This window comes from Pinus tabuliformis, chromosome 4_1, assembly GCF_031772625.1.
Source record: "Pinus tabuliformis cultivar Carrire ecotype Pingquan chromosome 4_1, CPIR1, whole genome shotgun sequence".
NCBI lineage: Eukaryota > Viridiplantae > Streptophyta > Pinopsida > Pinales > Pinaceae > Pinus > Pinus tabuliformis.
The window spans coordinates 485,939,152-485,950,877 of record NC_142303.1 but is presented as its reverse complement, the minus strand read 5'-3'; the positions used below and the strand labels follow the sequence as shown (position 1 = coordinate 485,950,877).

General features: G+C 37.0%; 1 pseudogene; it reads left to right on the top strand.

Moving 5' to 3' along the window:
* Window positions 1-7,766: 7,766 nt before the first annotated feature.
* LOC149176619 (antifungal protein ginkbilobin-like protein pseudogene) lies at window positions 7,767-8,526 on the top strand (annotated as a pseudogene).
* The last annotated feature ends 3,200 nt before the right edge of the window (window positions 8,527-11,726 follow it).

Sequence of the window (11,726 nt, the reverse complement as noted above, 5' to 3'; positions counted from 1 at the left end):
TATGTAAAAATGAAACCACTCTCAAGCATAGCTTTTATTGTTTCAACCTTGTATAAAATGAAAACTACCTCATCTCCATTTCGATTATTAATTTTCAAGACTCCTTAAAATCATGAAAATATGGAACTTCTTTTGCTATATTTTCACGTTCATAAAAAAAACAAAACATTTTGAGTTCTTTTTGTCTTTTCCTACTCGTTAATTAAATTGAAAGTCAGTGATATGAGTAAATTTTTATCAGTTTTTTCGAACTCGTTAAAAACTTTACAAAAAAGAAAAATCAAGAATTCTATTTATGCCTTTTTCAGACTTCCGAAACATGAAAAGGTGATCGAGTACTTGACTATTATGAACTCGTAAAAGTAAATGAGAACATTTGTCTATTAAGATATAACTTTACCCCTTTTCCAGACTGAACGAGACTATTTACAAAAAATTATACAATGACTAAAAATGGTCAATAGAGTTCTCTCCTTGCATATTTTACCCTTTTTTTGAGCTTGAGGACTAAATTTACAAAAAAGGACACTGTGGAGTTTACATATGTTTTTCTCTCGACTCCCTAAAACAGAAAAACACTGAGATTCACTTTCTTCGGGCTTGTTAAAATTTTATGTTGAAAGAAATTGAACAAGTTTTTTTGTGTCTCTTTTCAAACTATTTAAACATGAAAACGACATTGAGTTACCCCTTCACATGACTCGTAAAATATAAATAGTGCAGGACTTGTTAAGCATGACGAGACTGAACCACTCCTTCCTATGCTTCATTAAAAATACTTCGAAGGACTCATCCGAAGGATGAGCTTATAGGACAAGTGTTGGCTACATGGGGCCTGGCCCAGGTTTCAGCAGTGAGTTTAGCCAAGTAAATCCCTTACTACTGGCTCTTTCGGCAACAATCCGCAGAGCGCAGACTGAGGTCTCACTTAGAGTAGTATGGGAGGGTGCTGAAACCAGGTTTTCATACCCTAGGGATGTCTTGATGAGTGTTCTGGAGTTCACGATCCTAATCTGCGCACTGCGCTGCTCCGCGTAGCTTCCTATTCTTCGAAACCCGTGCGCACCTTCATATTATTCCGATCCGATCCGATCCTTACTATATATTAGTGCTTCACTTAGTTTGTGCGGTCCCAATATTCTTATTACTTGTTCAACTTTCAGATAGTGTGCGTACTTAAAAATAATATAAATGCATAAAGAATAAATAGAACATAGATATACAGATCTACAAGCAAATGCACAATATTCTAAATCAATATTATCTTTATTAATACTCAAGTTCAATTACAGACCCGACTCCACCCTGTGCACTCAGTTGCAGGGGTTCGCGCACTCAGTTACGGACTCTACTAGGCCTCTACACACTCAGCTACAGAGCCTTTACCTACTACTACGACCCAATACACTTCAGATTCACATCTATCTCCTAACCATGCCTTCACATCTATCTGTTACTTGTCAAAACTAAGACTGACTTTACACTTAGAGCCTCGCTCTATTTATACAACCCCATGGTCTGTGGACCATGGGTAGGGCGACATACCATACATTGAATTACATTATCTTAGGGCGGACAACCCTAGACTCTTGCACTCTGCACCGACATTTTGTGGGGTCTTTACATTACACTTTGACCAAAATTCAGGCTTCAAGCCCCAAAAACATACCATGGGGGAATCCGCTGCCCAACAACAAGCATATGTTATCCTCCTCAAGCTTGTAAAAAACAAAGAGGTACTTACCAGTAATGGTGGGGGAAAGTGAGAGAGAGTCTTTGTTTTTGTTTTATAAAAGGTAGTATGTTGCTCTTGAACATGACACTCCATCACTTTTTGTGTCTGGGTTGGGAAATCCATTTGTCTCCTAACTGACCATACCTTATTGAAAGTCTTCAGTTGGTTTTTGGGTATTTTATTTTGATTCAAATGGTGGAAATTAAGAATTTCGTGTCGCCAATATGTTCAAGAGAAGTCCAAACTCAATTCAAATTACTTTTCCATTGATAATCTTCAATCACGTCGACCATCCATGAGACAGTCCTAGATTACTCCAAACTTCTATTCTTCAAAACTTTACATAATTTTCGTGTCATTGGTCCTCCTGCAACGAGTGCACTTTCTATCAACCTCAAATCACTATCTAATAAATTGATCTAGAAACCTTCAGTACCTTGGAGCTTGCATGCCTTAATGGTAGGTTTCTCACCTTCGATGACAAGTTCTCATCATTGACCTTCGATCAAATGATTTTATCTCCAAGACATCTATTTGCACTTCATAGATTGTACTGGAAGTACCTGGAGAGTTGTTTTCATTATTGATGGTTTCTCTCACGCTTGTTAATAGTTCACATCATTGACTAGTAATCAAGTGGTTTCTACCATCTTCAACTATGAGACATTCACTTGCATGGTTAGATTCACACTACAGATCGATAGATGGAGATCAAAACCCTGGATCTAGTTTCATCCATCCAAGCTACATGGAGTTATTAAATATTCATTATTGTAAACATAGATTCACTGATGGTTGCATCCATACTATGTCTTTTGTTGACACGGATCCTCATATGTATTTATGCTCTGGTGCTTTGAGACATTTATGTTCTGGGTATGGGAATTCCTACCTGAACGATGATTGTATATTGCATTGTAACATTTGAGAGATTGTTCCAGGTCTCCAACTGCAATCTGCAAGCACTCTAGTCATCAAAATATCTTCGGACATTACACTTTAGGAGGCAATTTTTTACATTTCATTTTGTTGCATTAGGAAAATGACCATTGGTTTGGATCTTTCGATATCCATCAATGTGTTATAAAGAAAGCCCTTGCAAGGCTAGAATCCAAACTGTCCAAAAGAAAATGAAATTCCCGATCCCAAGGCTCAAAAACCTATTCGTTGATCCCAAGACACAAAAAGCTCCCTTAGGAATTGCACATAAATGTGCTCTATCTTACACTGTGGCATACGCACATGACTTAATGAATGTAAAAATAAAAGATAAAGTCTAGAAGCATTGTTAGTCATATATTTTCCAACTAACCAGCTTCGAATGAATGCCTATTCAGCTTTGATCCATCCCATCATGGAGCTACTACCTCTCTCTGTGGAAGCCCTATCTCACCATTAGTGGATCTCATCCCTTGGCAGATGGATCCCAAGCGTTCCACTCTTGGCCTATAAAGGTACAACAGTACTGAGGATTTAGAAGGACGATTGGAAGTAGGCTTACGCTGTAGAAACAAGGTTGGAATGCTATTCATTCAAGGAGAGTGTTGGAGATTTTTGGAAGGGACTTGCAACATCAAGGCTTCAAGGCTGTAAGTTTATTCTCCATTTTATTAATATAAAAGAAACTGTTCATTCTCAATTATGTCTTTGTTGATATAATTTGTGGGATTGCTTGATCACCCACATAGATTATGATTTCATATTGATCAATTTATGATATATGATTGATTTAATTAGTTCATTTATTTCTTATGTTATATATTGGATGCTTTGATCTTGTGTATGTTTCTTTGTGTATGTAGATCTCCTTCAGGACATCACAAAGAAGATGTGGGAAGCAATGGGAAGATCTCTAAAATATCAAGGAGAAGTGGATGGTCGAAAGCTCTAAAAGGGACTTCATCTGGCATTTTTATTAAACGATAAGTGACATCTATCATAGTTTTTGTTTCAGTCAATCATAATCTAGAGAAATGTAGCAGTTCCTTGTTGTTTGTTACTAGATTTCTCCCAGGTCTAGGGAGATCACTCTTGTCCGCAAGAGGGATTTTTTTGCATAGCATGGACTCTAACGATAACTACACAACTCAAAAATAACACATCGGTCCTCTACAAAATGGTAAATATGATTAAGAAAAGCATTGCAGATGATAATATGATAAACACATCAACAATAACAAAATACACTATATATATCTTCATAAATTTATTTTCTCCATCTCCTTGCTCTTTTCTCAATATGCCAACTGAAATATTCTTCAGCTACCTTCTACAACTTGTGTTTTTTCTCTGCAAGTCTTCAGGAAATCTACATAGTTTGCTCCATTTGCATACACTTCTCTTCTCACACACTAACAATACATCCAACCAACCTCCACTCCTCAATGTAATCTCGAATATATAACTTACTTGAATTATTAAAGTAATAATTTCAATTGTAGTAATGGAGAGTTAATCATCCTTGATTACACACTCTTGATTGTTTGGGTACTTTGATATTTCTCCTCCTTGCCCCAGTCCTCCATAATATTCATTGGATGAGAGATCTTATTAACTTGAACCCTCTTCTAGAAAACGTCCTCACACTTTTCAACCCATTACTAAGTGAAAAACCAAAGTATATGCCCATGCAATTAAGTGGAATAAATACAAAATCTAGGAAACTTCACCTACATGGAGTAGCACTCCTCTTTCATTATGGAAGTGCATTATACCACACCCTAGAGAAGCTCAACCTATGTTATAATGCACTATGTATGCTTGTTTACCTTTGTTACCCTAACTAAACCCTTATTCCTGCAGCCTTCTTCCACCATATTCTGAGCTCAACTTCACGACATAACATGCAACCAGGAGACACTGTGACACTCATATGAAACCACACATTGGACCAATACAAGAGTTTGAAACATTATTGCAAGGTTAGACACTAATAAGGACTAGTTGACGTCAATGGAAACATTACAATATCAATGTGCTCCCCCTTTGAAATTGATTGTCAACCTAAACCTCACCTTTGTAGATAAGAAAAATACTCTCCGTCCCTTTGACATCAATGGAAAAGGATAATATCCACACTAAAGAACAATGCCAACAATGTGAGAAACAATATTGCAGAGATAGAGTATAGATCAAAGCTCATATCTAGAGCATATGTTAGAGGATGATGCAGCTATTGTGCATCCTTGTGCCTAACATGCTTGTGGTGTAGTTTGTTTGACCTCAAATATTGTTGATATAGAGTTCAGAGTGTTGTTACAGCTGATGTAGTAGAGTTCATAGTTTTTGTTGATATAGAGATCGGAGTGTTGTTTAATAGTTTGCTCCAGTTGCATACACTTCTCTTCTCACACACTAACAATACATCCAACCAACGTCCACTCCTCAATGTAATCTTGAATATATAATTTACTAGAATTATTAAAGTAATAATTTCAATTGTAGTAATGGAGAGCTAATCATCTTTGATTACACACTCTTGATTGTTTCAGTACTTTGATATTTCTTCTCCTTGCCCCAGTCCTCCATGATATTCATTGGATGAGAGATATTATCAACTTGAACCCTCTTCTAGAAAACTTCACCCATTTACTACGTGCAAAACGAAAGTATATGCTCCTTCAATTAAGTGGAATAAATACATAATCTAGGAAACTCCACCTGCAGGGAGTAGCACTCCTTTTTCCTTCTGGAAGTGCATTATACCACACCCTAGAGAAGCTCAACCCATGTTATAATGCACTATGCATGCTTGTTTACCTATGTTATCGTAACTTAACCCTTATTCATGTAGCCTTCTTCCACCATATTTCCAACTCAACTTGACGACATAACATGCAACCATGAGACACTATGGCACTCATAGGAAACCACACATTAGACCAATACAAGAGTTTGAAAAAATATTGCAAGGTTAAACACTACTAAGGGCTAGTTGACATTAATGGAAACATTACAATACCAACATGCTCCCCCTTTGGAATTGATTGTCAACCTAAACCTCACCTTTGGAGATAAGCACAATACTCCCCCCCCCCCCCCCCCGCTCCCTTTGAAATCAATCAAAAAGGATAATATCCACACTAAAGAACAATGCAAACAATGTGAGCAACAATATTGCAGAGATAGAGTATAGATCAAAGCTCATATCTTGAGCATATGTTAGAGGATGATGGGGCTATTGTGCATCTATGTGCCTAAAATGCTTGTGCTGTAGTTTGTTTGATGTCAATTATTGTTGATATAGAGATGAGAGTGTTGTTAGAGCTGATGTAGTAGAGTTCAGATTGCTGATGTGTTTGTGATTACAGAGGTTCCATTGGAGAGTTTATTGCTATAGCTTCATTGGATGTTGAGATTTTTATTGTATGTTACTTCAGGGTTTGATTTTGATGAGAAGATTGATTGTGTGGCCTGGTGTATTGATTGAGTTTGTATTGCAAAGATTGCGTTGGAGGGCATGTATTCAATGTTTGATATACATGAGCATGTTGCTATTGTGAGTCTAGTATGAAATGGAAAAGATGTGGCTACAAGTGTTTGTATGAAGAGATTGTGGACCGTGGACAAGAACAAGAAGAAGATGTCTCAAACGAAAAATAGTAGCAAACAAGTCAGAGAAGTTTCAAATTTAGAAGAACTCCTCTTCTTGTTTGTTAAGAATGGTGAAAAATTACCAAGTTGTCCTTGCACATGTAATGATTATGATACTCTTGAGATTGGTGGGTTTGAAGATGATAACCGATTGATTTAGATAAATCTTTCAGATAGAAGTGGAGGTAATCCTTTTGGAGAAAAAGTTAGTAGAAATGACGGAGAAAAGGAGAGAACAATTGAAGATCAAACTCAACATTGGATATAGTACAAAGGCTCTCACTTGAAAATAGAGTTTTGAAGAAAATGCTTCAAATTCTTGAAGAAAGGGAGAATGTTTTCAAGGAAGAAATTTCTCATTTGAAAACCCAACTAGAGGAGGCAAGGAGAACTCAAGAGGAAGCGAACAATCAGATGAAGGGGATTAAAGAAAAATGTGAAGCACTAAAAGCTGAAGCAAATTTTGCTAGAGATGAATTAAAAAGGAGTGGATCTAGTGCAGAAGCATCTACAAGCATAACAAGAAATGTTAGGAGCAACGTGAAAAAGGAGAATCATCAACAAGACTGTCATCATGAAAGAGGAGAATCATTAGATCCAACTTGTTTTAGATATTTTACACCTTCACCTTTTCATATTACATATGGGCAGCAAGGGGGAGTGAGGGAGGATCTTACAAGTGATTCCCCGAGTGCTAAAAAAGTGTTGCGAAGATCAAAGAGATCCATATACAAAGATATGGGACACTGCAAAAGCTATAGGAAAAATAGAGTTCTAGGCGTGATCAACACAAGATCAACTTCGAGTTTTTTTACTCTAGATATTTGCAAAGAACACATTCGTTCTTGTCATGATTTTAGACTATTCATAGTAGCGAGAATCTATATTTTTATATAGGATACGTTCCAATTTTATAGAAGATTGCTTGTAATATAAGCATATAAGTTTTAAATATAGGAATAGTGAGAAAATCCATTCTCTAGAATATGTACTTTCTCCAAAAAATTAACTGAAAATGTTTTTTGTGTTTTGAAAAAAATACTCTACATCCCAACCAACCACTTAATTTTTTAATAAATTCTGAAAAGATGGAAATAGGACGCCTATCAACCCATTAGTTTTATTAAATAACGTGCCACATGATCTTGAATTACTTTTCTTATGTTCACTCATCACTCACACGGTGTTATGTTATTTTGCCTATGTTAAGGTGTGTCGACTTGAGGGTGGATGATGCGGTGGTCGTCGTGTGTGACCCACATGGATTACAATTTGCGCCCACTCCACTCATGATGGGGACAACAGTCTAGTCAGGACAGGCGGCCAGCCGGCTAGAATGAGTCGTGCATTTCGGGACCATCTACCGACGTCCAACACACATGAGTTATCCATAACTCTACCCACAGGGAGGCCTATAAATGGAGGCTGCCTCAACACATTGATAATCACATTTCCCATTGTAGGAGTTTATTAGAGGTTATATACCATTCCACCCAGCCTTTCCCTTTTCATTTCCCATTGTAGAGGTTATATATATCATTCGAGATGAGGTACTCATTTGCTTTTGCATTGGCAGTAATGGTAGTAGCTGCACTGGTTGTGGGCAGTGCTGTAGGCACTCCCAACACAAACTTCGTATCGTCTGCGTGTAACACGCAGAAGATCCCAAGCGGAAGTTCCTTTTATAGTACTCTCGGATCCCTCCTCGTAGATCTAGAGGGAAACACTGCCTTCAGCGGTTACGACTACAAAGCATCGCGCGCAGGCTCACCCAGCGCCTATGGGCGTGGGGTTTGCAATCAGGGAATCTCTCAGTCTGATTGCACCGCCTGCCTTAAAAACCTTGGGGGCCGCATCTGGAACATTTGCGGCAACGCCATCGGTGCTCGAGTTCAGCTAACTGACTGTTTCATCCGCTACGAGCAGTACAGCTTCTAGTTATATACTCAACGTCTGCACCCCAACGTCTAGTTATATACGCATTCAGCGTCTGCATGATTCTAATATCTCATATCTTCTCTATCTATGTTTCAATAAAATGTGATTCTCTGAGCAAGAGAATCTGATGCTGTGCTATTCTCATTCTCATAGGTCGCTATCTAAATCCTTCCTATAATAAAACAGTTATCATGCACTCTCTTATTTTACTTTTCGTTCCGCCGTCGCTGCCAATAATTTCAATTATTTTCACGGTGTCACTGCTTTTGTTTTGAACATTTTAAAAGAAATCTGGCTGAAACTAAGTACCATCAACTAATGTAGTTTTTGGTTTCCGTATTCTTAAATCGATCGTACTTCCTAAATTAATTATCAAGTATTTTATATTTTTATTTCTATGCTGTAACTGTAACTAGAATAATTTTATATCTTATATATAGGTTGTCTTATTCGCCATAGACCACACCACACGGCCATCTCCATGTAATGGCCATGCACTACTTTCATTTAGTGGCCATCTGCTACTTGTGAACGGTTTCACAAGATGCATTTTCCAGGTAAGTGGTTTCAAGCATGGCCTTCTTTTGCGCCCTGAGTAACTTCTCCTACTGTGCAGCGTTCACATTTCCTTTAAGTTATCCTTTCACCCGCCCAACTATCCACCTACAATTTTCTACAACCTTGGTATGATTGGGCTTCACTACCAAGAAGGCCTTTAGTAAGGAGACCACAGACCATGCCACATGATCATGTGCATGTAATGGACAAGTGCTACTTGCATGTACTCACCATATGCTACTTGTGAATGGTTCCACAAGCTATGCTTTTCGAGTAGGTGGTTTCAAGCATGGCCTTCTTATGCACCTTGCAAGGCAGTGTCTACAAGGTTCACATTTCCTTTAAGTTATCCTTTCATCCCTCTCGTTCTTTGCATTAGCTTCTTAATAGGCTCAATTGTCCACCCACAATTTTATACAGCCTTGGTATGATTGGGTTTCACTGCCAAGAAGGCCTCTACTGGGCAACTCCCACAACAAAAGGCAAGGGTTATTCACCACCTTCTGTGATTTGTGCGTATTACTTGTGAAAAGTTCCTTTGTGCCATGCAATAGCTTACTTTAGTGCACTGCAATAGTTTCTGCTCCCTACAAGTTTATGCTCCCTGCAATAGCTTGCATCAATATTTCTTACCTACAAGTTATGTTTTGAATAGATTTTGCCCTTCTCCCCGTTCTTCTATGCCCTACAATAGCTCCAAAGCATGCATTTTAGTTCTCCTTTAGGGCTACCAAAACTAAATGAATAGGAAAGAGGTGAATGAAAAGGCTCAATCAATGTCACTAGTAAGTGTACTAGAAGTGTGCCCTACATCTGTAAATGAATTGCTACCAGATACTATTAGTACATACATATGTTGCTGCAAAAACTCTATTTTTTGAAATATTCCAAATCTTGTATTGGGCTAATTTTATACGTGCCTTCCTTCTTGTTAGATACCTCACGTGCCTTCTAAACATTGTAGAACTCATCCATTCTTGACATTAGGGTTTTCAGTTAGGAGCCTTTATAGATAAAGGCTACCATTTAGGCCTTCACACCCTAAAGAAGTACTTTAAGAGAAAAAATTTAAAAGTTCCTTCCACTTACAACAAAAGGCTCATGTTTTTTATCATAACATTGTACTAGAATGATCCCTTTACACTAGTTATAGAGAAGTGGAGAAACAAAATAAAGCACCAAATATGAAACAAAATACCTTGATGCCTTCATATTCCTTCACTGCACAATTCCGTGCCACCTCTGTTAATTTTATGGTCTCCTTTAACACCTCTATTATTTTTTTCCTTATCGTGTCACGTCCAATATTTTTGATGAGATAGTTGTTAGCTTTCCAACTAGGGAATTCATAGAAGGGATGCCATTTAAGAGGGTTTCTACTATTAATAAAGCATTTGGTATGTCTGAAAATGTTGTGTATACAACTTGCATAAACCCAAGGTACTCATGAAGCTTATCCTAAAAATGTTGTGTGTACAACTTGCGTAAAACCAAGGTACTCATGAAGATTATCTTGAAATGTTCAAGCAAGCCAAAATCAAGATATTAAAGAAAAACAACACAAAGTACATGTATTTAAATTTGATCAAAATGGTATAATGGTTTTGACATGAATTCAAAAATTGTTTGTTTGATTGAATTTTAGAAGAAGATACCATGTGTTTAAGTGATTGTGCATATGCTTCTCGATAGAATTGGTTTGCTTTCATTTTGTTGGCGATAGGAGATCACGAGATAACTTACCATAAAATCATAAGTTTAGAGGGATTTAAAAAAATTCTCTAAATGGGAAGGTATGGGGACCATTCAGATTAAACTGTTTAGAATGCAAACATATTTTTCTATACAATGTAGTAATTTTGCGAAACATTTTCAAATTTAATGTTGAGCGGAGAAACATATGCATGGGTTTATAACATACCTATAAATTTTGTGCATTGTAACTAAATGTTACACAGAATACAAATATCATTTTAGCATATTCCATTCCATAAGAATTTCATCAATGTATATGCATGTTCATATGCCATTATTGATGTTTTATCTTCCCCTATAGATTGAACTGAATCCAATGCATTTTACTTTTCAGGAATTGTTCCTAGGTTAATCAGAAAGGGGCTAACTCCAATGTTGTTGGCACTGGTGCTAAATATGTTACTAAATCTTCTACCAAGTAACATGGCGACCAATCTCAATGAAACCTAGTATTGATCATTAGATCTTGAACATCCATTCTATATGTAAGTGTTGGGCCGCTGATTTGTCATCATTTCACCGTTATTTACAATCATCCTTTTAACCATTTGTTCCATTTTTTCATTTGTTCCTTACCCCATTTTCCACAAGATCTTGTGAACACTTCATAAATATTTCCAACACTCAAAGTGGTTAATTTTCATATGTTTTCTTTTCTTTTAATGAATTAATTAGGATTATGTTTGGTTTTACTAGTGACGGTTTGGCCAGTTCAAGTTTCTTCTGCAACTCAGTCCAATCTTTGTAGCTCTCTCCATGGTTAAGGTAGTAACACCACTCTAGAATGAAATCCGACACTTGGACTTGGTTTCTAGAAGCTCCAATATGGATTTGTATTGGTCAAATTCCACCCAGCTTGCACGTGTGGACCTCCAACAAGAGATCAGAGGAAAAATACAATAATTTTGACTAGCTAACTTCTAACGCATTTTCTGAGCAAATAAAAATGAATTTTGAAAAATGAAAACATGGGTTTAATTCAACATGAGCCCAACTAAATTCTCACTCAGAAGTTTCCTCAAATTTATTACCATTTGAGAGATTCTCTAGTTTCTTTGGAGCCCTATTTCGAAGATTGTGTGAGTAAATGGTACAGTCAATACCCAATGACCAAAAACATTGGAACAAGTTGTTCTTTAGCGAATTT